Source organism: Schistocerca piceifrons, chromosome 7 (genome assembly GCF_021461385.2).
Source record: "Schistocerca piceifrons isolate TAMUIC-IGC-003096 chromosome 7, iqSchPice1.1, whole genome shotgun sequence".
In the NCBI taxonomy this organism is placed as follows: Eukaryota; Metazoa; Arthropoda; class Insecta; order Orthoptera; family Acrididae; genus Schistocerca; species Schistocerca piceifrons.
In genome coordinates, this window is record NC_060144.1 from 502,934,570 (window position 1) to 502,960,762 (window position 26,193).

Here is a 26,193-nt window from a genome sequence, read left to right on the forward strand (position 1 = left end):
CTCGAACACACGTAATTTTAAAAATAAGTGTGAGAGAACGTTCATACTGCGCGACACAAGTTTGTGTGTGCAGGCTGGAAAGGAGTCATGAGCGCAAGGTAGTCGCGAGGGCCGAACGGCATCGACAAGTGTTTGCCGCTCGCGCCACGGAAGCCGTATTGGAAGAACAAGGAGTGTTTATGTATCTTATGGTGTTTTATATCGTTGACTATTGTAAAGAGAAAAAAGAAGAATAGTTTAAACCTTGTTAACTGTACTTCATGTATTGGAATCTCTAGAGGCAAGACCGGTTCGTAAATTATGTGATTGTTAAGCCAACTTTGTTGCAGATGGATTTTATAGAGTCTAACGCGAGACGAATCGGTTGACTTGTATACATTCGAATATTGGCGTGAGAAATGGTGACTATGTTATTTGTGGAAGTTGAAATACACGAAGGCCGTACTAAAAGTATTCTTCGAGTGCGAAATAATTTCAAAACTAGAGAGAGAAGAAGTTTTTGGACATCGACGTAGCCGGAAATCAAGAGAACAAGATCGGCTGTATATACCAAGGAAGTCAACCAATGGGAGAGAGGTGTGAATTTTGCAATCCAACTTCACACCGCCTGTTATCGTCCACATCGTTAGAACGTGGCGACCAGTGAAAGGGACCAGAAAAAAAGGGGAATTTTGAGAAGAAATCGAAGCAGAAGATATGATGTGTTGCCATAGCAACCAGGTATACCAAGACAAGACAACTGTTTCGTGTAATTGGATGAAGTCCAAAAACTGAATAAAATATTTTGTGAATGCAAAACAGAGAAAGACGTACGAAAGTAATAACGTTAATGAGCGGAAAGAAGATCTCGACGTTTTAGAATAAGAAGAGATACGACGAGAATAATTCAACTAAGAAGATCCGATGTGGCGAGTGTCCAGCTCTCACACGCATTGCGGGGGCGCAGACGCGAAGACAACATCCGACACCACCGGCACCATTTGCTGCTAACCGGTGCTGATTCTACATCCGCACACCGACGCCAACGCGGAAACCAGCAACTGACGCCACCGGCACCAGTTACTGCTCACTGGCGCTGATTCCACACCTGCTCACCGACGCAGACTAAAACTCCACGCCGGGTGAGCGAAAAACAATAATTGTTCGAGTGTTAGTCGAAGAAACTGGTCACTACACTGTATTAGTGTAGTTATAATACTTAGAGTTAATTCGTTAAATGATCACTAGATCAGAAGCTATGAAAAATATGGATAATTCACAGAGAACTGAGGGAACTCCAGAACCAGCCATGGCAATGGAAGTGAGTAAGGAGTTGCCAAACTGGTCTGACTAAGTGAATTTGATCAAAACTTTAAATAATAAAATATATGGCCAAAGTGCAGATTCAGCAGCTTTAAGAAAGAAACTAACTGCTCAAAATACTTCTTTAAGAAAGGAACTAAATACAACTTTAAATGCTCAATGTCTTAAATTAGACTCAGTAAAAAACTTGATGCACAGAGTGCTAATTTAAGTAGAGAAATAGACACAGTGAATACTAAATTAAATAAAAAATTAGATGTTCAGAATAAAACTTTTGGATTGTCAAGTGCTAAGGTAGATTTACAAAGTAAAGACTTTAGTAATTTATGTGAAGGTATGGGAAATTTGAAGACTGAATTTGACGCTTTAACTACTAAAGTAGAAAATCTTAAAATAAATTTGAAAGGTGAATTAATTAGCGCTTTAAGCAGTCAGGTAAATTAACGGTTCACTGACTTAAATCAGAGACAGTATGATAAATTTCAGAATTTCAGGAAAAAGTTAGAATTTGATACTGAAGATAAATGTAATAGTGTAGAAATTGAACTGAGTGAAAATTTAGGATCATTTCAAAATGTGTGTAATGCTACATTTGATGCTGTAAAGCAGAGGTTGCATACCTTAAAAGAAAATGTTGAAAAGCAGGACAAGTTAATACCAGTAGTCCAGTCGCAAATTACAGGTGTTAGTACACGAGTTGTCAGTAGACGAATAAATAATGTAGGACAGAATTTCAAAGAAAATACATCCAACTTCGATAATATAAATATAAGTAGTTTGGCAGAATCATTTGAAGAAATGATAGATCGAAGAGTTGCCGCGAGAGTAACATCCGGAAACGTTTCGACTATTGCTTCTTCCAAACTTAATAATACCAGCAATGTCATAGACGGCTTGTGGGAAGAATTCAAATTTATCCAGAATAGCGTAGAAAATAGAATAACTTTACCTAATGTTGTGTTACCGAGTGAAGTGGAGATTGTTTTGCTGTGGGGAATGAGCCGTGGCAATTGGCGGTAGGGTGTTCTATTTGCATCGCTGATATCGATATTCGGCTGTGTTGCTATCTGTGACTGCTGCCCCCGGCGGATTTCCGGATGAACGGGTAATCGAGTCTCCTGTCGGTGTACAACGAGCCAACTTGTGTTGAAAACCAGCCGGCGTCCCTAACCGTGGTGCATGGGCCTCGCCGTGCTCACGGGCCGCCCTTGTCTTTTGTCGCGCTGGATATACGGTGCCGATCACTGAGCGCCTTGACCTGCAAAATTGTGGTGGGTTCGTCGTCTCACGTCGAACAGCTTCCCAGTTCGTAATTTGAAAGCTCCATGTTTTATCCTGTGTTTAACTAAGAAGATTGTTGAAACTCATTGCGGCACGGGTAGCTGCCGGAGATGGTTCTGAACTTGGTTCCACAGTGGCTATTTTAAGGAGACTGATGTTCCTCATTCCGTTTCTCATCATATGAAGAGTGTGTATTTTAGGTGGTTTTCATGCAAATTTTAACTGGATTTAGGACATATTCACTTTTGGACTTGTTGCCGTTGTGTACACGCCCGGCAGCAGTAGAGTTAATGGTTTAATCATTTGTCACGGCAGGATTTGGTATGTTTATTTAATGTTGAAAGTGCCTTAAGGCAAATGGAAGTGATCTATAAGTTTCCTGCTAATTTACTGGGAGACTGGTAATGTTAGAGTATTGCTCCACAAGAATTTTGGGGCATGCTTATTATATATTCCAATGTGGCTGTGATTTGAAGTTTCTTTCATTGCAATCTATTTGTGCTGCAGGCCGTTTGTTAAGTCTGCTCGTTTCCTGGCGTCGGTGCGGTTATGGATTCTTGTCAGGACCGCTCATTGTGAGGCCGGTCGGACCGTATATAAATACACTCCTGGAAATTGAAATAAGAACACCGTGAATTCATTGTCCCAGGAAGGGGAAACTTTATTGACACATTCCTGGGGTCAGATACATCACATGATCACAATGACAGAACCACAGGCACATAGACACAGGCAACAGAGCATGCACAATGTCGGCACTAGTACAGTGTATATCCACCTTTCGCAGCAATGCAGGCTGCTATTCTCCCATGGAGACGATCGTAGATATGCTGGATGTAGTCCTGTGGAACGGCTTGCCATGCCATTTCCACCTGGCGCCTCAGTTGGACCAGCGTTCGTGCTGGACGTGCAGACCGCGTGAGACGACGCTTCATCCAGTCCCAAACATGCTCAATGGGGGACAGTTCTGGAGATCTTGCTGGCCAGGGTAGTTGACTTACACCTTCTAGAGCACGTTGGGTGGCACGGGATACATGCGGACGTGCATTGTCCTGTTGGAACAGCAAGTTCCCTTGCCGTTCTAGGAATGGTAGAACGATGGGTTCGATGACGGTTTGGATGTACCGTGCACTATTCAGTGTCCCCTCGACGATCACCAGTGGTGTACGGCCAGTGTAGGAGATCGCTCCCCACACCACGATGCCGGGTGTTGGCCCTGTGTGCCTCGGTCGTATGCAGTCCTGATTGTGGCGCTCACCTGCACGGCGCCAAACACGCATACGACCATCATTGGCACCAAGGCAGAAGCGACTCTCATCGCTGAAGACGACACGTCTCCATTCGTCCCTCCATTCACGCCTGTCGCGACACCACTGGAGGCGGGCTGCACGATGTTGGGGCGTGAGCGGAAGACGGCCTAACGGTGTGCGGGACCGTAGCCCAGCTTCATGGAGACGGTTGCGAATGGTCCTCGCCGATTCCCCAGGAGCAACAGTGTCCCTAATTTGCTGGGAAGTGGCGGTGCGGTCCCCTACGGCACTGCGTAGGATCCTACGGTCTTGGCGTGCATCCGTGCGTCGCTGCGGTCCGGCCACAGGTCGACGGGCACGTGCACCTTCCGCCGACCACTGGCGACAACATCGATGTACTGTGGAGACCTCACGCCCCACGTGTTGAGCAATTCGGCGGTACGTCCACCCGGCCTTCCGCATGCCCACTATACGCCCTCGCTCAAAGTCCGTCAACTGCACATACGGTTCACGTCCACGCTGTCGCGGCATGCTACCAGTGTTAAAGACTGCGATGGAGCTCCGTATGCCACGGCAAACTGGCTGACACTGACGGCGGCGGTGCACAAATGCTGCGCAGCTAGCGCCATTCGATGGCCAACACCCCGGTTCCTGGTGTGTCCGCTGTGCCGTGCGTGTGATCATTGCTTGTACAGCCCTCTCGCAGTGTCCGGAGCAAGTATGGTGGGTCTGACACACCGGTGTCAATGTGTTCTTTTTTCCATTTCCAGGAGTGTATGTAGCGCCTGCTAGTGAGCGTGTGCACAAGCCGTGGGGAGTGAACGCTCGTATTGCCTGCCGGCCGTAGCGTTATTGCTTCCAAATACTGCTGTGGGCCTTAACGCTGTTCTCTAAAGTTAAGGGCAATTTGGGACTCATTCTGAGTCATTATGTCCGTTAGTTAAGTGAGGCTACTTTGTTAATATTAGCGTTTCTGTAAGTCATTTTACTGGTTGAGTTATTACTAGCCATTCTTATTTAACACATGTTAATCATTTGTGTATCTCTAATGAACGTCCAACTTGCTATTTTTCCTGTGCGTCAGTTTTACGACCATGGTTGGCCCACCTTGCATTTTTAGTATAAGCATGTTTCACTGTGGACCTTTATGTGGGAAGTTCAGTTTTATTAAGCTTTAAAATCTTTGTTTTTTAATGAAGTTGTGGTATTATGTGGCTGTGTAACTGGGTTGGAAGTGTATAGTTGTACTAGTCTTTTGAGACATGGTTAAACAAGAACGATTGTTTATGATTTATTATTTCACCGTGCCTACTATCTATGATGTTGCTTGCAGACGCAAAATAATATTATTATTCGTGTTTATGTAATGCAATTAAAGTGAAGATTTGTATAGTGTGACAGTAAGAGGGTAAATGTCCGAACTGAAGTTTATACTAAAATCTGTTTTGAGTCAAATTAAAAGTGTAAAACAATCACAAGCTTGTCCACCACCAGTGACCCCGGGCTTCCTATCTCCTTTAAATAACTGTGGTCAGATTGTAATTTTTGATTTTCTAAAGAATTCACGGTTCAGGGTGACTTTCACACAAAACTTAACGAGAAGTATAGGTCTGCGCATACTCAAGTGAAGTTAATATCCGATCCATGGGATCCGGGTGGAGTCATCTGTTCTCCCAGGGACGTTAACGTTCTGTGTTAACGGGCGAAGTGACGACCGTCGGATCCCGAGTTGTTTTCGGTGTTTCTTCTGTAATAAAATTTTCCTGCACCGAATTCCAACAAACTTCTTACACTACCCCCCTACTTCTTCCACTATTCTGTCATCCCCCGCTTACAATTTATTAGAGAAACATATCAGCGAGAAATTCTGCTTATGTCACCCAAAACTGCTCCGAGTAGGTGACTGCATCATCCTCTGTTGTAGATAGTTGTAACCGGTAGGAGTTTGACTGCTTCATCCTCGGTTGTTAGAGAGTTGTGCCCGATTGGAATTTTGATTGCGTCGTCCTCGGTTATTCCAGGGGTGCCCCTGCCTGTCCTCATGACTCGTCCCGTCTTATCCAAATTTATTCTGACTCGCTAGGCGGCGACATGAGATGGGAATTGGTGCACGCATTACCCCTGAGGTAAGATAGATTAAATCTTCCTAGCCAGCCAGTCTCTCCCGCTCTCCACGTATAGTTAGTTTTTATTTTTGCCTGAATTAGTCTTTGTAAGTAATCGATTCACTAGCATCTGTGCATGTCTGTGGACAGAAGTCTGGGTGAAGTCAACATCAGTATATCTATTAATATGAATGATTCCAAAAAATAGTTTTCTTGAAAGCTTCCTGGTAGTCCTGGCACATAACTTTTGAAATAAATTCCGAATTCGTGAGAATACCATTCTCACACTTAATGTAAGATAATATAGTTAAGGTCATTGAAGCATAGTTTTCCTAGTAAACTGAATGGAATATTATTTTTGTGGAAAACATAATATTATATGACTAGTTAAATGACTGTGATAATGAAATATATAATTTTATACTTGATAAGGAATATTTTATACCTTTTATAGGATGTGACATAGATGGAAGGTTTTGTATCGATTTTGAAAGGGGGTGTGTAGTGCAGGTAAAAGCATGATTTACACTAACAGATAAATCATGGCTAACACAAAACACACACCACACCTTTTTAAACTACCCTTGCAAAAAAGTGTGTCTGATTCTTCACCATTTGGCGTTTCTATAGGGTTGCTAAGATTTTCTTCGGGTACCTTAAATGTGAAGGTGGGACTGTCCGTTCTGTTGGAGACGATTTAACACCTTCTCCGGCTTCTCACTCAAGTACCAGCGAGGTACTTCCAGGGTGAAGGGGGGTGGGAAGGGTTTCCTGTCTCTGGGGCTCTGTTCTTTCTCTCCTTCGATCTCAGCAATCACATCTATTTTTTCTCCTTTCTTACTTCTCTTTTGAGTACCTATCAATTTTTTCCTCTTTCCATAGTCATCTACTTCTATCGCAGAAGTCCTTCCTGGTTTCCGTAGTTTCCAATAACCTACTTCTTATCTTCAGATAAGACGGTCGAAGAATCAGACTACACACACACTCATCAGCATACACAGAAAGATACACGGGTCCGCAAACAATGAAACTACTGACTAGAAACCTGTCAAAAGGTGAGGAAAATATGCACACATTGATGTTTATTGTGATGGTTCTAGATCGCACGTATATATATGACGATTCAGTATCGCGCATATATATATATAACTACAAGGATTCCACGTCAAGTATTCGTTAAGAGTAAAGAAGTCGAAAAGTAGAGGAGGACTCCAGGGACTAAATGAAGTATCAACAAGTGAGGACGAAGTGTAACATAGATTTTTATTTTTCCCAGGAAATATTTAATTATAGTATACATAAAGATGTATACTGGGGCAATGAACCATGAGGCCTGCTCAAAAAGGATAAGGGGGGCGTACCCGGCATTTGCTAAGGATATAGGGCAGGCGTACGTCCATATAGATAGGACAACCTGTGGCTTGAAGAATAGGGATTTGCTATAAACGGGCGCACGTACCGGAACGTAAGGAGGAAGTGTACTCATAGCGTCAACCCATATGTAAGGTATAGTACTGACCCTAGCGAAAAAGGAAAGTATAGTGAAAAAAGTCAACCATTTTATAAGAATTATTCTGGTAAGTTTGAATTCTACATACCACTAGCATTATTATGTGTTATGAGTGTCGGAAGAAAACACTTTCATTTGCCTAGTGTTCCTCCAGACTACAAACTACTGGGAATAATGAAACTAGTACGTGCTAAAGAAAAATTGGTAAAAAGAATTAGTATAAAGGATGAAACAATCAAGAGTCTATGACACCTGGAGTTTACGACTGGAAATCAGAAATGTTGTCCGCACGATTCCTAGATATAAAAGGACTGAATCCTACGCTAGGTGAAATGCTAAAGTTGTTATTATCAATGTAAAATGAAAAAAGAGCTGAATAGGAAATAAAAGGGTTATGCACTGTTGTTAAAAAAGTGTGGAACGTATACTGTGGAAATATGAATTGTTATTATATGTAATACTAATATACATAATGAGTATGTATACAATATCACGTGTTCGATCTGAGGGGGGGTGGGTGGGGGGGGGGTGGATATGTAGTGATTCGAAAATTTCCGCGTAAATTCTAGAACCACTCGCAATTCTACCGTCTCGAACACACAATACGTGTGAGAGAACGTTCATACTGCGCGACATAAGTTTGTGTGTGCAGGCTGGAAAGGTGTCATGAGTACAAGGCAGATGCGACGGTCGAACGGCATCGACAAGCGTTTGCCGCTCGCAGCCACGGAAGCTGTATCGGAAGAACAAGGAGTGTTTATGTATCTTATGGTGTTTTTTGTTGTTGACTATTGTAACGATAAAAAAGATCAGTTGAAACATTGTTAATTGTACTTCACGTACTGGACTCGCTAGAGGCAAGACGGGTTCGTAAATTATGTGGTTGTTAAACCAACTTTATTGCAGATAGATTTTATCGAGTCTAACGCGAGACGAATCGGTTGACTTGTATACACTCGAATATTCATGTGAGAAATGGTGACTATGTTATTTGTGGAAGTTGAAATATTCGAAGACTGAACTAAAACTATTCTTCGAGTACTAAATTATTTCAAAAGTAGAGAGAGAGAGTCTCAGAAATTCCTGTTAACCAGCAGTATTCTTCGGAGAAGAATTTTTTTGGACATGGACGAAGCCGGAAATCAAGAGAACAAGATCGGCTGTATATACCAAGTAAGTCAACCTATGGGAGAGGTGTGAAGTTTGCAATCCAACTTCGCATCGCTTCTTATCGTCTAAAGCGTTAGAAGGTATCCACATCGTAGGGAGCACTCGCACATAAACATTACCTAAAAGGCAAAAAATTCTGTTGCTATATTTAGCGTAGGTCGAATAGTTAGGATTAGATAACTATAGTTTTGTGTTCTACTTCAATAACAATAGCTATAAGATATTTTCTGTGCAAAATACAGTTTTAGCTTCACAATGCAGCGTTATGTCCCTTAGTTCGTTCTAACAACGGTCCTGCTAGCGGAGCTAAAGCTCTAGATCTATAGAGCCTAGCCACCCACACCTGCTGGACAGCAAGGAACCTTGCCATCGTTTTAAATGTGGTCATTAGTGCAGCTTCTGTTTGGTGTAAGACCCTTCTTGCCTCTTGCACAATGTAGCGGTCATCTGCTGCTGTACTTGATCGTGGTTGACCATTTCCTCTCCTTCGGGCAGCTGTGCCTGTCGTTCGGAAAGCTCCACATGCTGCGACCAACACCACACTCCTGCGAAACTCTCGTCACAAGTCGCCCTTCTTCCAGTTTCCCGATCATTCTTCTCCATGTGAATTCATGCAAACGCTGTCTCCGAGAAAGCAGTAATGAAGAACACGACCACAGTGTACCGTAACTGCTCTCTGATTGACACACGCTGTCTTTTCCCGTTCTTTCAACTTCCTCGAGTGGCGGGAACAGCCCCAATTGGCGCTATAGCCACGATGACTGGAAGCCCTCTGGTGACACGTTCCCACAATACATTTATTTTCACCGGGTAGATAATACGTTACGATACTTCATCTAGTTCGGCCTTAGGGTTTGCAGAGAATTTAGGCATCTAGCCTGAGTGTAGACTCCATGCATATTCCGAAGTCACAACCTCCTGCGGCTGAAGCCTCAACACATATCTCTTCTCTTCTTCTATTCATTCTTTTCTACTACTATCTTTCAGTTATGTTTCTTCAATTTTCCGCATGTTCAAAAATGGTTCAAATGGCTCTGAGCACTATGGGACTTAACATCTATGGTCATCAGTCCCCTAGAACTTAGAACTACTTAAACCTATCCAACCTAAGGACATCACACAACACCCAGTCATCACGAGGCAGAGAAAATCCCTGACCCCGCCGGGAATCGAACCCGGAAACCCGGGCGTGGGAAGCGAGAACGCTACCGCACGACCATTTCCGCATGTATTATATTTATTCTTCATATCACCATCATACTTGTGAAGCACATACGAATATAAATTGTTACTGAATGCCGTAATTGTAAATGATTTTAGTATCGTAATGATGATCGTTAGTCATTAGGTCTACAACAAGATCCTGAACTGACACTGTTTGCTGACGATATAACAATAATTATTAATCCAGTAAAAGAAAGTCCGATAGAAAATGATACAAATAAGGTCTTTGGAAAAGTTATTAAATACTTCCACTCTCTGATGTCATACGGAATAATATTCTGGGGAAACTCAACACTTAGGTAAAAAGTATTCACTGCTCAAAAGAAAGTAGTTAGAATACTGTGTGGGGTTCATAGTCGCACATCTTGTACGCATCTGTTTAAAAGGTTAGGAATTCTTACAACGGCTTCACAGTACATTTACTCAGTAATGAAATTTTTTCTCAACAACATGGACCAGTTTAAAATCAAACAGCGACATTCATGGTTACAATACCAGAAAAAAGAAAGACCTACACTATCCTTTACTTAACCTATCTTTGGCACAGAAAGGGGTAAAATATGTTGCTATAAAACTTTTTGATAAATTACCAGATGAAATAAAATGTCTGACAGAAAGCAGTAATAGTTTCAAAAACAAATTGAAATCATACACTCCTGGAAATGGAAAAAAGAACACATTGACACCGGTGTGTCGGACCCACCATACTTGCTCCGGACACTGCGAGAGGGCTGTACAAGCAATGATCACACGCACGGCACAGCGGACACACCAGGAACCGCGGTGTTGGCCGTCGAATGGCGCTAGCTGCGCAGCATTTGTGCACCGCCGCCGTCAGTGTCAGCCAGTTTGCCGTGGCATACGGAGCTCCATCGCAGTCTTTAACACTGGTAGCATGCCGCGACAGCGTGGACGTGAACCGTATGTGCAGTTGACGGACTTTGAGCGAGGGCGTATAGTGGGCATGCGGGAGGCCGGGTGGACGTACCGCCGAATTGCTCAACACGTGGGGCGTGAGGTCTCCACAGTACATCGATGTTGTCGCCAGTGGTCGGCGGAAGGTGCACGTGCCCGTCGACCTGGGACCGGACCGCAGCGACGCACGGATGCACGCCAAGACCGTAGGATCCTACGCAGTGCCGTAGGGGACCGAACCGCCACTTCCCAGCAAATTAGGGACACTGTTGCTCCTGTGATATCGGCGAGGACCATTCGCAACCGTCTCCATGAAGCTGGGCTACGGTCCCGCACACCGTTAGGCCGTCTTCCGCTCACGCCCCAACATCGTGCAGCCCGCCTCCAGTGGTGTCGCGACAGGCGTGAATGGAGGGACGAATGGAGACGTGTCGTCTTCAGCGATGAGAGTCGCTTCTGCCTTGGTGCCAATGATGGTCGTATGCGTGTTTGGCGCCGTGCAGGTGAGCGCCACAATCAGGACTGCATACGACCGAGGCACACAGGGCCAACACCCGGCATCATGGTGTGGGGAGCGATCTCCTACACTGGCCGTACACCACTGGTGATCGTCGAGGGGACACTGAATAGTGCACGGTACATCCAAACCGTCATCGAACCCATCGTTCTACCATTCCTAGACCGGCAAGGGAACTTGCTGTTCCAACAGGACAATGCACGTCCACATGTATCCCGTGCCACGCAACGTGCTCTAGAAGGTGTAAGTCAACTACCCTGGCCAGCAAGATCTCCGGATCTGTCCCCCATTGAGCATGTTTGGGACTGGTTGAAGCGTCGTCTCACGCGGTCTGCACGTCCAGCACGAACGCTGGTCCAACTGAGGCGCCAGGTGGAAATGGCATGGCAAGCCGTTCCACAGGACTACATCCAGCATCTCTACGATCGTCTCCATGGGAGAATAGCAGCCTGCATTGCTGCGAAAGGTGGATATACACTGTACTAGTGCCGACATTGTGCATTCTCTGTTGCCTGTGTCTATGTGCCTGTGGTTCTGTCAGTGTGATCATGTGATGTATCTGACCCCAGGAATGTGTCAATAAAGTTTCCCCTTCCTGGGACAATGAATTCACGGTGTTCTTATTTCAATTTCCAGGAGTGTACTTCCTTGACAACTCCTTCTATACCATAGATGAATTCTTGAATATGAGTAAATAAATCTGGGGATATAATATATGCATTTTGTGGCATTTCAGGGAATGGGATAGATAATAGAAATATTTAGGTATATTACTATAATGTAAAAAAAAAAGAACTTGTTCCTTGCGCGCATTTCTTATGCATTTGACACGTTCCACACCATAACGATTTTTCTCTGCCATTGATCAATGGAACACGTAACTATCTAACTAACTCCACAGTCGTGCAATAGATCGCAGTAGCAGGAAGTGGTGGACTAGGTGGTAGGTCGTACGTGTCGTACAATAAGCGTAGGCACTTGTGAATACAACGCCATCATAAAGTTATTCTCAATTGAATATGTCAACTTACGAGCCCAGTTCTCGCCATTTGTGGGAAATTTTAATTTTATGCTGTAACATGCAGAAATCTGTGGATGAGACTTACAAAATACTGGATTGGACCTATGGTGAGACCTCTATCAGTGAAAGAACGTGCAGAGACTGGTTTCAACGACTCAACAACGGTAACATTCACGTCGAAGTCCAGCGTGGCGGTGGAAGAGAGAAGGTTTTCGAAGCTACTTAAATCGACAGAAACAATCACAGGAGATCGTTGTCGAAAGCAACTGACGCCTTTGAGCAGAGCACTGATATACAAACGGCCACAATACAGCGGTAGACATGAAAAGGCAATATCTCAGCAAGACAATACTCGGCCCCATGTCGCAAAACCGTCGAAACATATTTGGAAATGAAGTTAAAATCTTCTGGGTTATTAGGCCACGTCACATTTCTTCTAAAACGATCGAAGTTTCGACCCCTCTGCTGGGATCTTGTGGTGTCCACTACTGCTAGAGCACTGCAGCAGAGGAGTCGAAACGTCGATCATTTTAGAATAAATATGACGCAACCTAATAACCCAGAAGATTTTAACTTCAGTCACAACGGCCACGAAAGCCTGCAGACATACATACTTGGAAATGTTGAAGAGGGAAGTCCTACCTCACCCGCCGCATCCTCCAGACGTTGCTCTCTCTGACTTCCACCTTTTTCGATCAATGGCACACGGCCCGTCTGACAAGCACAGAATTCAATCCATTCGTGGGTCGCATCACAAGATTCCCAGTTCTACCGCCGCGGGATTTGTTAGCTGCCTGAAAGATGGCAGAAAGTAGTGGCTAGCGATGACCAATACTTTCAGTCGTAATTTTTTTTTTAAGTTTTCCACAAAAAGGATCGAACTTCGAGCAAAAACGACGGAAGCACAGATGTAGACCGAATACTTAATTAATGAAAGCCGGCCGGTATGACCGAGTGGTTCTAGGTGCTTCAGTCTGGAACCGCGCGACCACTACGGTCGCAGGTTCGAATCCTGCCTCGGGCATGGATGTGTTTGATGTCCTTAGGTTAGGTAGGTTTAAGTAGTTCTAAGTTCTAGGGGACTGATGACCTCAGATGTTAAGTCCCATAGTGCTCAGAGCCAATTAATGAAATGTTCATTCTGTCACAGAATCTATAAGGTGTACCATAAAATTCTGCAGCGAGTATATAATCAAATAAATGTCTCCAGTTTACCTGTACAGATTCAGCAAGAAAGAAAATGGTAAGTGTCAATGTGGTCACACATGAACAGTCGACCACTTCATCTTTGTGATGCCCATAATGCAATTAGGGAACCAGTCGAGGCAAAAAAACCCTTTCCTTTACTCATAAGCCTGCAGACTGATTTGATGCGACCCGTTACATCTTCCTATCCTGAGCTGACATCTCCATCTCAGAGTAGAACTTACATCCCACGTCCTAGATTATTCTTGGTTCCAATTTCTGTCTTCCTCTATAATTTTTACGCTCTTTAGTACCATGGAAGTTATTCCCTGATCTTTTAATGCAAGTTCTATCACCTTGTCCCTGCTTCTAGTAAGTATTTTCCTCGTATCCCGTTCTTCGCCAATTCTGAGGAGAATCTCCTCACTTCATTTTCAGCATCCTTCTATAACACCCCATCTCGAATGCTTCTTTTCTGTCTTGGACTTCCCACGGTCTTATATTCCCTTCCAGACAATGCTGTGTTCCTGACTTACATCCTAGAAAATTTCGTCCTCTAAGTATGCTTGATAGTAGCAGACTAGTTTTAGCAATAAATGCCTTCTTCGCTTGTGCTATTAAGCTACTTTTGTCCTCCTTGCTTCTAAGTCAGCAGAGTTCCCCCTCTTCGTCTAGTTCGTGGGTCTCAAATTTTCGTGTTAAGTTGACCGGTAATGTGATTTCTGCTACCCCTCATCACTTCCATCTTTCTTTGGTTTCTCTCAATCCACATTCCGTGGTCATTAGACTGTTAACTCCATTCAACGTATTGTGTATTTGTTCCTCAGAATTATTAATAATAAGAATGTCTTCGACACATCTTACCTACGATGTCTCTTCGCCATGAATTTTAGACGCACTCTTGACGCTGTCTTTTTTCTGTCATTAATTTTTGTATATATACACAGAGCAGTATCACAGTAAGCCAGTGTCTTTAAATTACACTGCTTGTAATGCCAACTCTTCTTTTTTGCTCTGCTATTGTTATTGTTCTCCCTTCTTTCCTTATATCTCATAAGTATTTTTCTGATAATTTCAGAGACACATGTCTTTTACTTGTACATCTTATCTGTTGGCTGTGGGAAATGTCCAGCGGCGATGCACATGCCCATATTTTATCGGGTATACTACACCGACGAAAACATCTGAAACAGTCTTATCGTCAGTCTTCATCACTTCAAGAAATAGTAAAGATAGATTTATAAAGAATTCCTATCAAAAATTACATAATTTTGAGAGAAGTGTGTAAGACAAATTCGTAAATTTAAATAGAAAATATAGGATCGACTATGGGTAAAATATTAGTAAACCAGTGGGTTAACTGCTTCATTTTTAGCACATACATGAATATTTTATTTCCTACTCACCGGCCGGAGTGGCCGTGCGGTTCTAGGCGCTACAGTCTGGAACCGCGTGACCGCTACGGTCGCAGGTTCGAATCCTGCCTCGGGCATGGATGTGTATGATATCCTTAGGTTAGTTAGGTTTAAGTAGTTCTAAGTTCTAGGGGACTCATAACCACAGCAGTTAAGTCCCATAGTGCTCAGAGCCATTTGAACCATTTCCTGCTCATCAATTGTTATTACTAAGATTATTATTATTGCGTCGGAACAAAGCTTTGTTATCAATCACAATAAGTAAGAAGTTCAAAGCAAATGTGTTATATGGAAAAAATGTCGGAAAGCAGTAAAAAAAATTAAATAAATACTCCGTGTGGCTCATACTTCGCGGCTGTGAGTTGAGACTAAGGTTTTGGTACTGTTATCGCTTCCAAATCTTTGCAGTAAACAACAACGGATGATATATGGCGTCATCAGAAACAATTTTTGTTACAGACAAAGTGTTCGCTGACACTTCCCGGCATCATCTAAAACTAAACTGATTATACCCCTGTATATATATATATATATATATATATATATATATATATATATAATGGAAGGAAACATTCCACGTGGGAAAAATTATATATAAAAACAAAGATGAGGTGACTTACCGAACAAAAGCGCTGGCAGGTCGATAGACACACAAACAAACACAGACATACACACAAAATTCAAGCTTTCGCAACAAACTGTTGCCTCATCAGGAAAGAGGGAAGGAGAGGGGAAGACGAAAGGAAGTGGGTTTTAAGGGAGAGGGTAAGGAGTCATTCCAATCCCGGGAGCGGAAAGACTTACCTTAGGGGGAAAAAAGGACAGGTATACACTCGCACACACGCACATATCCATCCACACATACAGACACAAGCAGACATATTTGTATGTGTGGATGGATATGTGCGTGTGTGCGAGTGTATACCTGTCCTTTTTTCCCCCTAAGGTAAGTCTTTCCGCTCCCGGGATTGGAATGACTCCTTACCCTCTCCCTTAAAACCCACTTCCTTTCGTCTTCCCCTCTCCTTCCCTCTTTCCTGATGAGGCAACAGTTTGTTGCGAAAGCTTGAATTTTGTGTGTATGTTTGTGTTTGTTTGTGTGTCTATCGACCTGCCAGCGCTTTTGTTCGGTAAGTCACCTCATCTTTGTTTTTATGTATATATATATACGAGGGTCAGTCAAAAAGTAATGCCTCCTATTTTTTTTTCTACGTTTAATTGTCAAGAAATTTAAATGCAATTACATAGGTTGAAAACCACAACATTGAGGATCATTTTGTCATTTTTCAATGTAATCTCCGCCCATCTCTACAGTTTTGGTCCATCTTTGAACAAGGGCATGTATCCCAGCACGGTAAAAATCACAGCTCTGCTTCCTAAGCCATTGACGCACGGATGTTTTGACGGCCTCCTCATCTTCAAAATGAATCCCACGATGAGCTTCTTTTAGTGGCCCGAACAGATGGAAGTCTGATGGTGCCAGGTCAGGGCTGTATGGGGGATGAGGCAAAACTTCCCATCCAATTTTGACAATCTCGTCAGAGGTGTGACGACTGGTGTGTGGTCTTGCATTGTCATGCAAAAGAAGAACATCTGCCATTGATTTTGTTGGGCGAACTCGCTGAAGACGTGCTTTAAGTTTGTTGAGGGTTGTGACGTATTGAACAGAATTTATTGTGCATCCCTGCTCCAAAAAATCAACCAGAATCACACCCTCTGTATCCCAGAAAACTGTTGCCATAACTTTCCCCGCCGATCGCACAGTTTTGAATTTTTTCTTCCTCGGCGAGCTTGTGTGACGCCACTCCATTGACTGCCTCTTTGATTCGGGTTCAAAAAAATGCACCCATGTTTCGTCCCCGGTCACAATTTTTTTCAGAAACTCATCTCCCTCCAAACGGAAGCGCTGCAAGTGTTGGGAGGCTATTGTTTTCCTTGCCTCTTTATTCTGATCGGTTAACATTCTTGGAACCCACCGTGCACAAACTTTTGAGTACTCCAATTGTTTAATAATCGTGATCACACTGCCTTTACTAAGAGAAATAATGCGACACACTTCATCTGCAGTCACCCGACGGTCACCACGAATGATGTCATCAACTTGCTGAATGTTGTGTGGAGTCACTGCACTCACTGGCCTGCCGCTCCGCTTTTCGTCAGTCAACGGTGTTTGCCCTTCAGCTTCCTTACAACGACGAACCCATCGTCTAACAGTGCTGACATCCACTGTCACAACACCATACACCTTCTTCAGTCTTTCATGAATGCGTATGGGCGTTTCACCTTCTGCATTCAAGAATTCAATCACACAACGCTGTCTCAAACGAACATCGATGTCGGCCATCTTACAAACTTCTGCTGTGCTGCCACCTGTTGACACAGAAAGTTACTACTGCAGTGGATTGCAGAAGAAGGTTTGAGGAATGGCGCCAAATTCAAATTTTTCACTTAACTTAATTTCTTTAAGTAGAAAAAAAATGGGAGGCATTACTTTTTGACCGACCCTCGTATATATATATATATATATATATATATATATATATATATATATATATATATATACGTGTGTGTGCGTGTGTGTGTGCGCGCGCGCGCTCGCATGTGCGTGTGTGTGTGCGTGTTGCCTATCAGCCAGTTATCTGAAAGGCGGTAGGTCAAGCTAAACTGAAGTGCCTGATTAGCTTCTAAAAAATATTTCTTCACTTCTTACTGTTTTCTTGTTGAAATTATTTTATCTATTTACTGGGATAAATTACACACATTGTTACTGGGTTCTGCTCGTTCTGTGAAATCTCGTCGACACAGGGCCGGAGAATTCTAAAGGACGTCTAGCATCGCTAAAAGCGTCAGCGAACATTCTGTTTCTAACGAAAGTTGTTCCCCATGACGTGATCCGTCACTTCTAGGTATTTGCCACTAAGATTTTGAAACGTCCTGTTTAATCTGTAACATAGTATGACTAGTATGGAATAGGAAGACACGCAAATGTATTTCCGTGTGTTTTGTATGACAAAAGCCATCTCCATGCCAGTGGCAGATACCAACTGCATTCGAGAGAAAACGACCTCACAGTTTTTGTAGGTGTTCGATGTCTGTCGTGAACTCAGAATGAGGTGCACTTGTTCCAGTACTGGAAAGCAATCAGCGATGGGCAACGTGCAGCCTGGGCCCGGGGAACTCCCTGGAGCCTCCGGCGACAGGCGCTGGCGGCGCCAGCGTCGCCGCCTCCCTCGGGGCTCACCTCCCACGCGCCGTGTCAGCACGTCGCCTGTGACGTAGGCAGACCAGCTTACTGTCAGCCGAGGAAACGCCCAAGCCTGTTACCGAGTTTAGCGGCGGGCCAGCACTTTGTCAGGCTGAAGGTGCAGACGCCGACAGCATCCGCACCTCCACACTACTGCCCCTGACTCAGCTGGCATTTATAAGACCAGCAAACACCCACACACCAGCCCAAAATGAAAATATAGCACGTGTAAAGACTTGACGGACAAGGCCCCAGGGCCTAATGAAACCTCGGTGTTCCATACCGAACATACGAAGTGCATTAGCTCCACTCTTGACATTAATTCCTCCAGAAGAAATATGTTCCCCTAAATTGGAATAAAGCTCAGGTTACCTTCATCTACAAGGAAAAAGAAGTAAAAATGACCCACGTAATTGCTGTCTTACGTGACTCACATCAATTCGCATCAAAATACTAGGAAAAATTCTGTTTCAAAACGTTATGACCATCGTCCACACTGGACTCGCATTCGGGAGTACGACGGTTAAAACCATCCTGATTTAGGTTTTCCGTAATTTCCCTAAAACGCTTAAGGCAAATGCTGGGATGGTTCCCCCGAAAGGGCACGGCTGCTTTCCTTCTCCATCCTTCCCTAATCAGAGCTTGTGCTCCGCCTTTAATAACATCGTTGTCGACGGGTGTTAAACACTAATCTCCTCCTCTTCCAACATGATAACCTTCTCCGAGACCTGAACTCATTTGTGCGTGATACCAAACTCACCTTAATTAGTATAGAGAGGACTAATAAACTGACATCTCCACTAAAGGACTTGCCCATATCAAAAGACCGAATACAAACAATTAACTCATGTACAAAAATAAGCTCATGAAGATCACAAAATTCTTTAACTGTTTCCATTTCAAGACTTCCTTTCGCTAGTAATCAGCTAGAAATCTAACAGTGATCATACCTGTTAACAGACAGGTTCATATTTGACAACGGATGCAATCTAAAGATGTGGGCCCTGCTATTACTCAATCAGACGGACGCCTGCATTTTGAAGAACTATAATAGCATATCTGTATATTGAGCAAGCAGTAAAGGAAACAAAAGAAAAATTCAGAGTATGAATTAAAGTCCATGGAGAAGAAATAAAACTTTGAGGTTCACCGATGACAACGTAATTCTGTCAGAGACAGCAAAGGACCTGGAAGAGCAGCTGAACGGAATGGACAGTGTCTTGAAAAGAGGATATAAGATGAACATCAACAAAAGCAAAACGAGGATAATGGAATGTAGTCAAATTAAATCGGGTGATGCTGAGGGAATTAGATTAGGAAATGAGACACTTAAAGTAGTAAAGGAGTTTTGCAATTTAGGGAGCAAAATAACTGATGATGGTCGAAGTAGAGAGGATATAAAATGTAGACTGGCAATGACAAGGAAAGCGTTTCTGAAGAAGAGAAATTTGTTAACATCGAGTATAGATTTAAGTGTTAGGAAGTCTTTTCTGAAAGTATTAGCATGGAGTGTAGCCATTATAGGGAAGCAGCCTACTCACGCTGTATAAAATTCTCATCAGTCTTTGCATTGTGTGCCACCAGTCCGCTGTAACTAGCTCTGACGTCATAAATGTTGCGCAATACTTTAAAAATCAAGTAAATAACCTGAAACGTTTCTAGCATGTCAGGAATAATACTAAATCAATATGTGTTGAATATCAGTTCAATAACTTTAACCATTTTCGAAATTTTGACGTTTTTCTGTAAAAATCATTGGCGCAACAGAAAAGAGCTAAAAACTTAAAGATTTATATTTAGATTCCTTTTGCATAATAATTTAGTAGAAACAGTATTCTGGATCTCACAAATTAAAATTTTAGTTGAAATTCATGATTTTCTGGTTATTGTCTTAAAAATTAAGGAAGCAAGATAGATTAAGTAGGCGAATAAATATGGCTAGGGTGTTTAAATTTATGTAGAAGGGAGATCCGCTATAATCATAAAGATGTGAGAAGTTTCAACTGAATAACTATAAAACTATAGTGATAGCGTATCTCCAAAGGGCAAGTTCAGAGCTCATCTACTGCGTATAGCGTAATTAAATTAATTCTCTCGCCTAAAATATTTGACTTAGCCACGTCAGACTATTATTATGATTACTTACCTGTGTGCTGATTGCACATTTAAATTGAGAGCTTCATCGGCCATCAGCAAAGAAAGCAATGATTTATTCGATAACTTAAAGTGGTGCATTACTAGCCCAGCGGCTAGCCAGGAGAGCGGATTTGATCAGGCGTTCCCTTAGCCGTCTGCATCGCGGCTTTATATATAAGAACGCTGTGCGAGAAAAAAAGGCCCCAGTTCTCTCCAGACGCTGATTAGCGCACCACCTGTGCCGGGAGTCGCGTCGCGTCGGTATCATTGCTATAAACAGCCTCGGATGCTGTAATAAGTTACTCGGGATACGCGTAACCATGAAATCGTTTTCGAGTCAAGTGTTAATTCTGGGATGACTTTAATGATCTATCTTCAGTTTGCGTATGTCGTATTTTCACGTGCCGCTGCGGGAAAGACATTCTACCATTATTTAGCGTGGCGTTTGATGAACATTATCATCAAATTATGACGAGCATTCACTTAAACCTTTAATTTGAACAGTTATAGTTGCATCAGCGCAGTAGACTCTGAACAGCTCTGGTAGTTGGATTGTGTGGATTCTTTTTGGTCTGTGACTTTCAGAATATAGTGAACATTTTAGAGAGAATCGTTTTTGGTTATGAATCCCAGACAATCTCCTAATTCCTCAGAGCGATAAGCTGTAGCTATAAGTGTATTTCTCAGACGAAGTGGGCACTAGGAATTCTAATTACAGGCTTCACATTTTGCTAATCACTTTCGGGTTGCCAATATTGTAGTTAGAGGGCCAGTGTTGAGAACGGCAAACAACAGCATTAAATAAATAATAGGAACACATATATAACAATATTCCACTCGCCGCCCCACATATGTTGCTAATCGGCCGGGAAATACATCTTTTCTACATTATATTCTACATTATTAATAACAATTACTCCACCTGCCGCCCCACACCATGTATGGAATTGAAACATGGACGATAAATAGTTTAGACAAAAAGAGAATAGAAGCTTTCGAAATGTGATGCTACAGAAGAATGCTCAAGATTAGAAGGGTAGATCACATAACTAATGAGGAGTTATTGAATAGAACTGGGGAGAAGAGAAATTTGTGGCACAGCTTGACTAGAGGAAGGGATCGGTTGGTAGGACATATTCTGAGGCATCAAGGGATCACCAATTTAGTATTGGAGGGAAGCACGGAGGGTAAAAATCGTAGAGGGGGACCAAGAGATGAATACACTAAACAAATTCAGAAGTATCTATGTTGCAGTAGGTACGGGGAGATGAAGCACCTTGCACAGGATAGATTAGCATGGAGAGCTGCATCAAATCAGTCTCTGGACTGAAGACCACAAAAACAAACAATAGCAAAGCTTAGTATGGGGCTTACGAAGACCCACTCTAGGCGTCATACCAAACAACGTGAAGCAGTGTTTAGCTCACTCAACTAGCATCTTGGAGGAGGACTGCTCAAATCCGGTCTTACACATTTTGGTTTACCATGATTTCCCTAAATCGCCCCAGGAAAATGTAGAGATGGTCCCAATCAAAGGGGAAGCCCGATTTCTTTCCCTATCCTAAAAAAATCAGTCCGAGTTTATGCTCATGACCTCATTGTCGATGGGATGTTAAACTGTAATCTTCATTCTTTCCTGCTTGACTTCATGGTGTGGGGAACTGTAACCAACTGTTTGCCTACACCTCTGCTGTTCATCGACGAACAGTGAATAGTACATCACACGTCATGGACAAAATCCATTACATTGGTACTGATACCACAGCCCCAGGGAGATGTGTTCCTCCAAGAACACTGTGCCCAATCACCCACTTTAGTCTCATCCAATATGAACTACAAGATGTTTCCCAAGTCTTCTAGTGGTCATATGTGCCACATATAGTGTCGTGGGATGGTGTCTTGTACAGTTGAAACGAGTTCACATTGGTAGGTTTGCGGCTGTTCCTATTTTTCTAAAGTGTCTGCATCATCCTTCATGCCAGGACACACACAGCCAGCAGCTGTGGCCGAGCGCTTGTAGGCGCTTCAGTCTGGAACCGCGCGACCGCAGGTTCGAATCCTGCTCGGGCAGGGATGTGTATGATGTCTTTAGGTTGGTCAGGTTTAAGTAGTTCTAAGTTCTAGGGGACTGACGACCTCAGATGTTAAGTCCCATAGTGCTCAGAGCAATTTTTTTGAGCCTGGACACAAAATCATGACTCTATTGCATGAAGTACTTTTATGTGATACAGAATGTTTATAGTATTCGGCAGCAAACAGACTGTTCGTTATTTTTTTCGCGTTATTGAAAAAGTACGTTACTGGTCTAGAAATTACACATTCATCGTCAGAATGCTTGCATTGCTTTTGTTAAAACACATGGTACGGTGACTTATGGGTGAAGTCCTGTGGATTGACCACCTGAAACTGTATGTTCACCGCCTTTCTTAAACAAATAATATCCATGTTGTTCTGCTACTGGTATGCGTCCTGTTGTTCGAGCCGAAATCGGCGCATGGCGCCTCTGCAGCCACCGACGACCTCTAGGTGCAGGCGCCCCTCATGCTGCTGTCCCCTCTCTGTATGAAAACAGCATTAAATACACGCTGTGAGGTTCCAGTCACCACCAACTCTACAACTTACGTCCAGGCGATGAAGTGGAAACTTTTCTAACCAACGAATGGGTGATTCCACTTCTGCCCTGGGATCCACGTCCCGACAGCAACGCGACACTATAAATCTAAGGCATTGACACAAAAATAACTTTTATTGCTCTAATTTCTCAGTTTATTATAGAGGTTGGCCAGAAACAGGCTGAAAAGCTTGTAAGGGTGTTGCAGGGTATGTTGTGCCGAGAAATAATTGTTAAGAAAAAAATTCGATACGTTCTGCAGTTGCCGAGTTAATTAGCTTGAAGATTGCCAATCAGGCAGTTGCGTGCGTAAATTCAAGTGGCTCGCTAGAAACATTTAGTGTAAATCGTCCTCATTGCGTATATAATATAGCATGAGACCGTGCAGCCTTTCACTCGGGTTTGTCCAATGTCCAATTTTTGTGTCGTTTTCTTATTCGGCTTTAGGAAACTAAACGAAAAACATGTTTACGACATCGTCTGTGGTGGGTACTAGAAGTTGCGCAACTAACTGGCTAACTTTAGTGCTAATTAACTCTGGAAACGGCGCAAAGCATCGAATTTTTTTCTTAACAATTATTTCTTAGCGTAGCTTACCCTGCAACATCCGCACAAGCCCTTTAGATTGTTTCTGATCATCCTGTATGCATGCCGAAGTGTTATGAAAGTGGCAAATAGTGCCCCCTGCTAGCGGCGACTGCAAACATTTTAGTTTTTATTCCGTCTTTGCAAAAGTCAAAAAGTAAAGCTAATTAAAAAATTGTTGTGGAAACGGCATTGGAAGGAACAAATCTCGTTACATAATCCCCCTCGGGCTCTATGCATTTGGTCCTTCTCTTGACATCTCTCCTAATTCCGACGTGGAAAAATGTAATATCGTGCACATTTACTTTTGCACCACCTCTAGATCCCACAGAAACTGGGGTTCACACAGTTGCTCCTTAATCAGATGAAAAGGATGAAAATCGCGTGGAACGAGGTCACGATTGTACAGTGAGTGCTCAAGCAGCTCAGAACCAAGATTCTGGAACTGTATTCCCAGCCGTATGAGGACGGAAATTCTACTGATGCTAAGTCACAGGCTCTGAAAATTTCCGTCTCCTCTTCATTTTGATTTTGGGTTTCATGTTTCGCCGCAATTCATAGTAGCCTTCACTATTTATTGCTTGACCTTTACGAATGTAAGGACTCTGTCGTCATATGCCAAAACGCTGTCATCTTGAAGTTTCCTGTAGAATCTTGAGTTTTGGAACTTTTTCCTGTAGGTGGCAATGAAGGTCCACATCGTACTCTGCTACCTAGTCAGTGAGTAACCCACATTTCATCAGTGGTTACTATACGACTGAGAAAGTTTTTATCCTAAATACACTCCTGGAAATGGAAAAAAGAACATATTGACACCGGTGTGTCAGACCCACCATACTTGCTCCGGACACTGCGAGAGGACTGTACAAGCAATGATCACACGCACGGCACAGCGGACACACCAGGAACCGCGGTATTGGCCGTCGAATGGCGCTAGCTGCGCAGCATTTGTGCACCGCCGCCGTCAGTGTCAGCCAGTTTGCCGTGGCATACGGAGCTCCATCGCATTCTTTAACACTGCTAGCATGCCGCGACAGCGTGGACGTGAACCGTATGTGCAGTTGACGGACTTTGAGCGAGGGCGTATAGTGGGCATGCGGGAGGCCGGGTGGACGTACCGCTGAATTGCTCAACACGTGGGGCGTGAGGTCTCCACAGTACATCGATGTTGTCGCCAGTGGTCGGCGGAAGGTGCACGTGCCCGTCGACCTGGGACCGGACCGCAGCGACGCACGGATGCACGCCAAGACCGTAGGATCCTACGCAGTGCCGTAGGGGACCGCACCGCCACTTCCCAGCAAATTAGGGACACTGTTTCTCCTGGGGTATCGGCGAGGACCATTCGCAACCGTCTCCATGAAGCTGGGCTACGGTCCCGCACACCGTTAGGCCATCTTCCGCTCGCGCCCCAACATCGTGCAGCCCGTCTCCAGTGGTGTCGCGACAGGCGTGAATGGAGGGACGAATGGAGACGTGTCGTCTTCAGCGATGAGAGTCGCTTCTGCCTTGGTGCCAATGATGGTCGTATGCGTGTTTGGCGCCGTGCAGGTGAGCGCCACAATCAGGACTGCATACGACCGAGGCACACAGGGCCAACACCCGGCATCATGGTGTGGGGAGCGATCTCCTACACTGGCCGTACACCACTGGTGATCGTCGAGGGGACACTGAATAGTGCACGGTACATCCAAACCGTCATCGAACCCATCGTTCTACCATTCCTAGACCGGCAAGGGAACTTGCTGTTCCAACAGGACAATGCACGTTCGCATTTATCCCGTGCCACCCAACGTGCTCTAGACTGTGTAAGTCAACTACCCTGGCCAGCAAGATCTCCGGATCTGTCCCCCATTGAGCATGTTTGGGACTGGATGAAGCGTCGTCTCACGCGGTCTGCACGTCCAGCACGAACGCTGGTCCAACTGAGGCGCCAGGTGGAAATGGCATGGCAAGCCGTTCCACAGGACTACATCCAGCATCTCTACGATCGTCTCCATGGGAGAATAGCAGCCTGCATTGCTGCGAAAGGTGGATATACACTGTACTAGTGCCGACATTGTGCATGCTCTGTTGCCTGTGTCTATGTGCCTGTGGTTCTGTCAGTGTGATCATGTGATGTATCTGACCCCAGGAATGTGTCAATAAAGTTTCCCCTTCCTGGGACAATGAATTCACGGTGTTCTTATTTCAATTTCCAGGAGTGTATTTATCTTTGAGATGACGTGGTATCCAACAAGTGCAGAATTCGCGATAGTTAGAGATACAAGGACTATTGCAAATGCTGAACGGTGGCTGATGTTCGGGTAGTGAGCAGTATCATCAATTCAACCACGACTCTTATCACGAATCATTAGCTTAGCTGGATCCTTGTTCCTGCCCGTGTTTTCGAAATGGAAGGCTTCCAAATGTTCAAATGTGTGTGAATTCATAAGAGACGAAACTACTGAGGTCACCGTTCCCTAGACTTACACACTACTTAAACTAACTTAAATTAACTTAAGCTAATAACAACACACACATCCATGTCCGAGGGAGGACTCGAACCTCTGACGGGAGGAGCCGCGCAGTCCGTGAGAAGGCTTCCCCGAACACTCTCTGCAGCAGAAGGATACACTTCCACAAATCAAGCCATTTCTCACTAGCTAATTTTAAGTTCACTGAGACAGTTATCACCATAATGCAGCAAAATTCTGCGAATAATAGCAGCAGTTTTAGTTCTTTC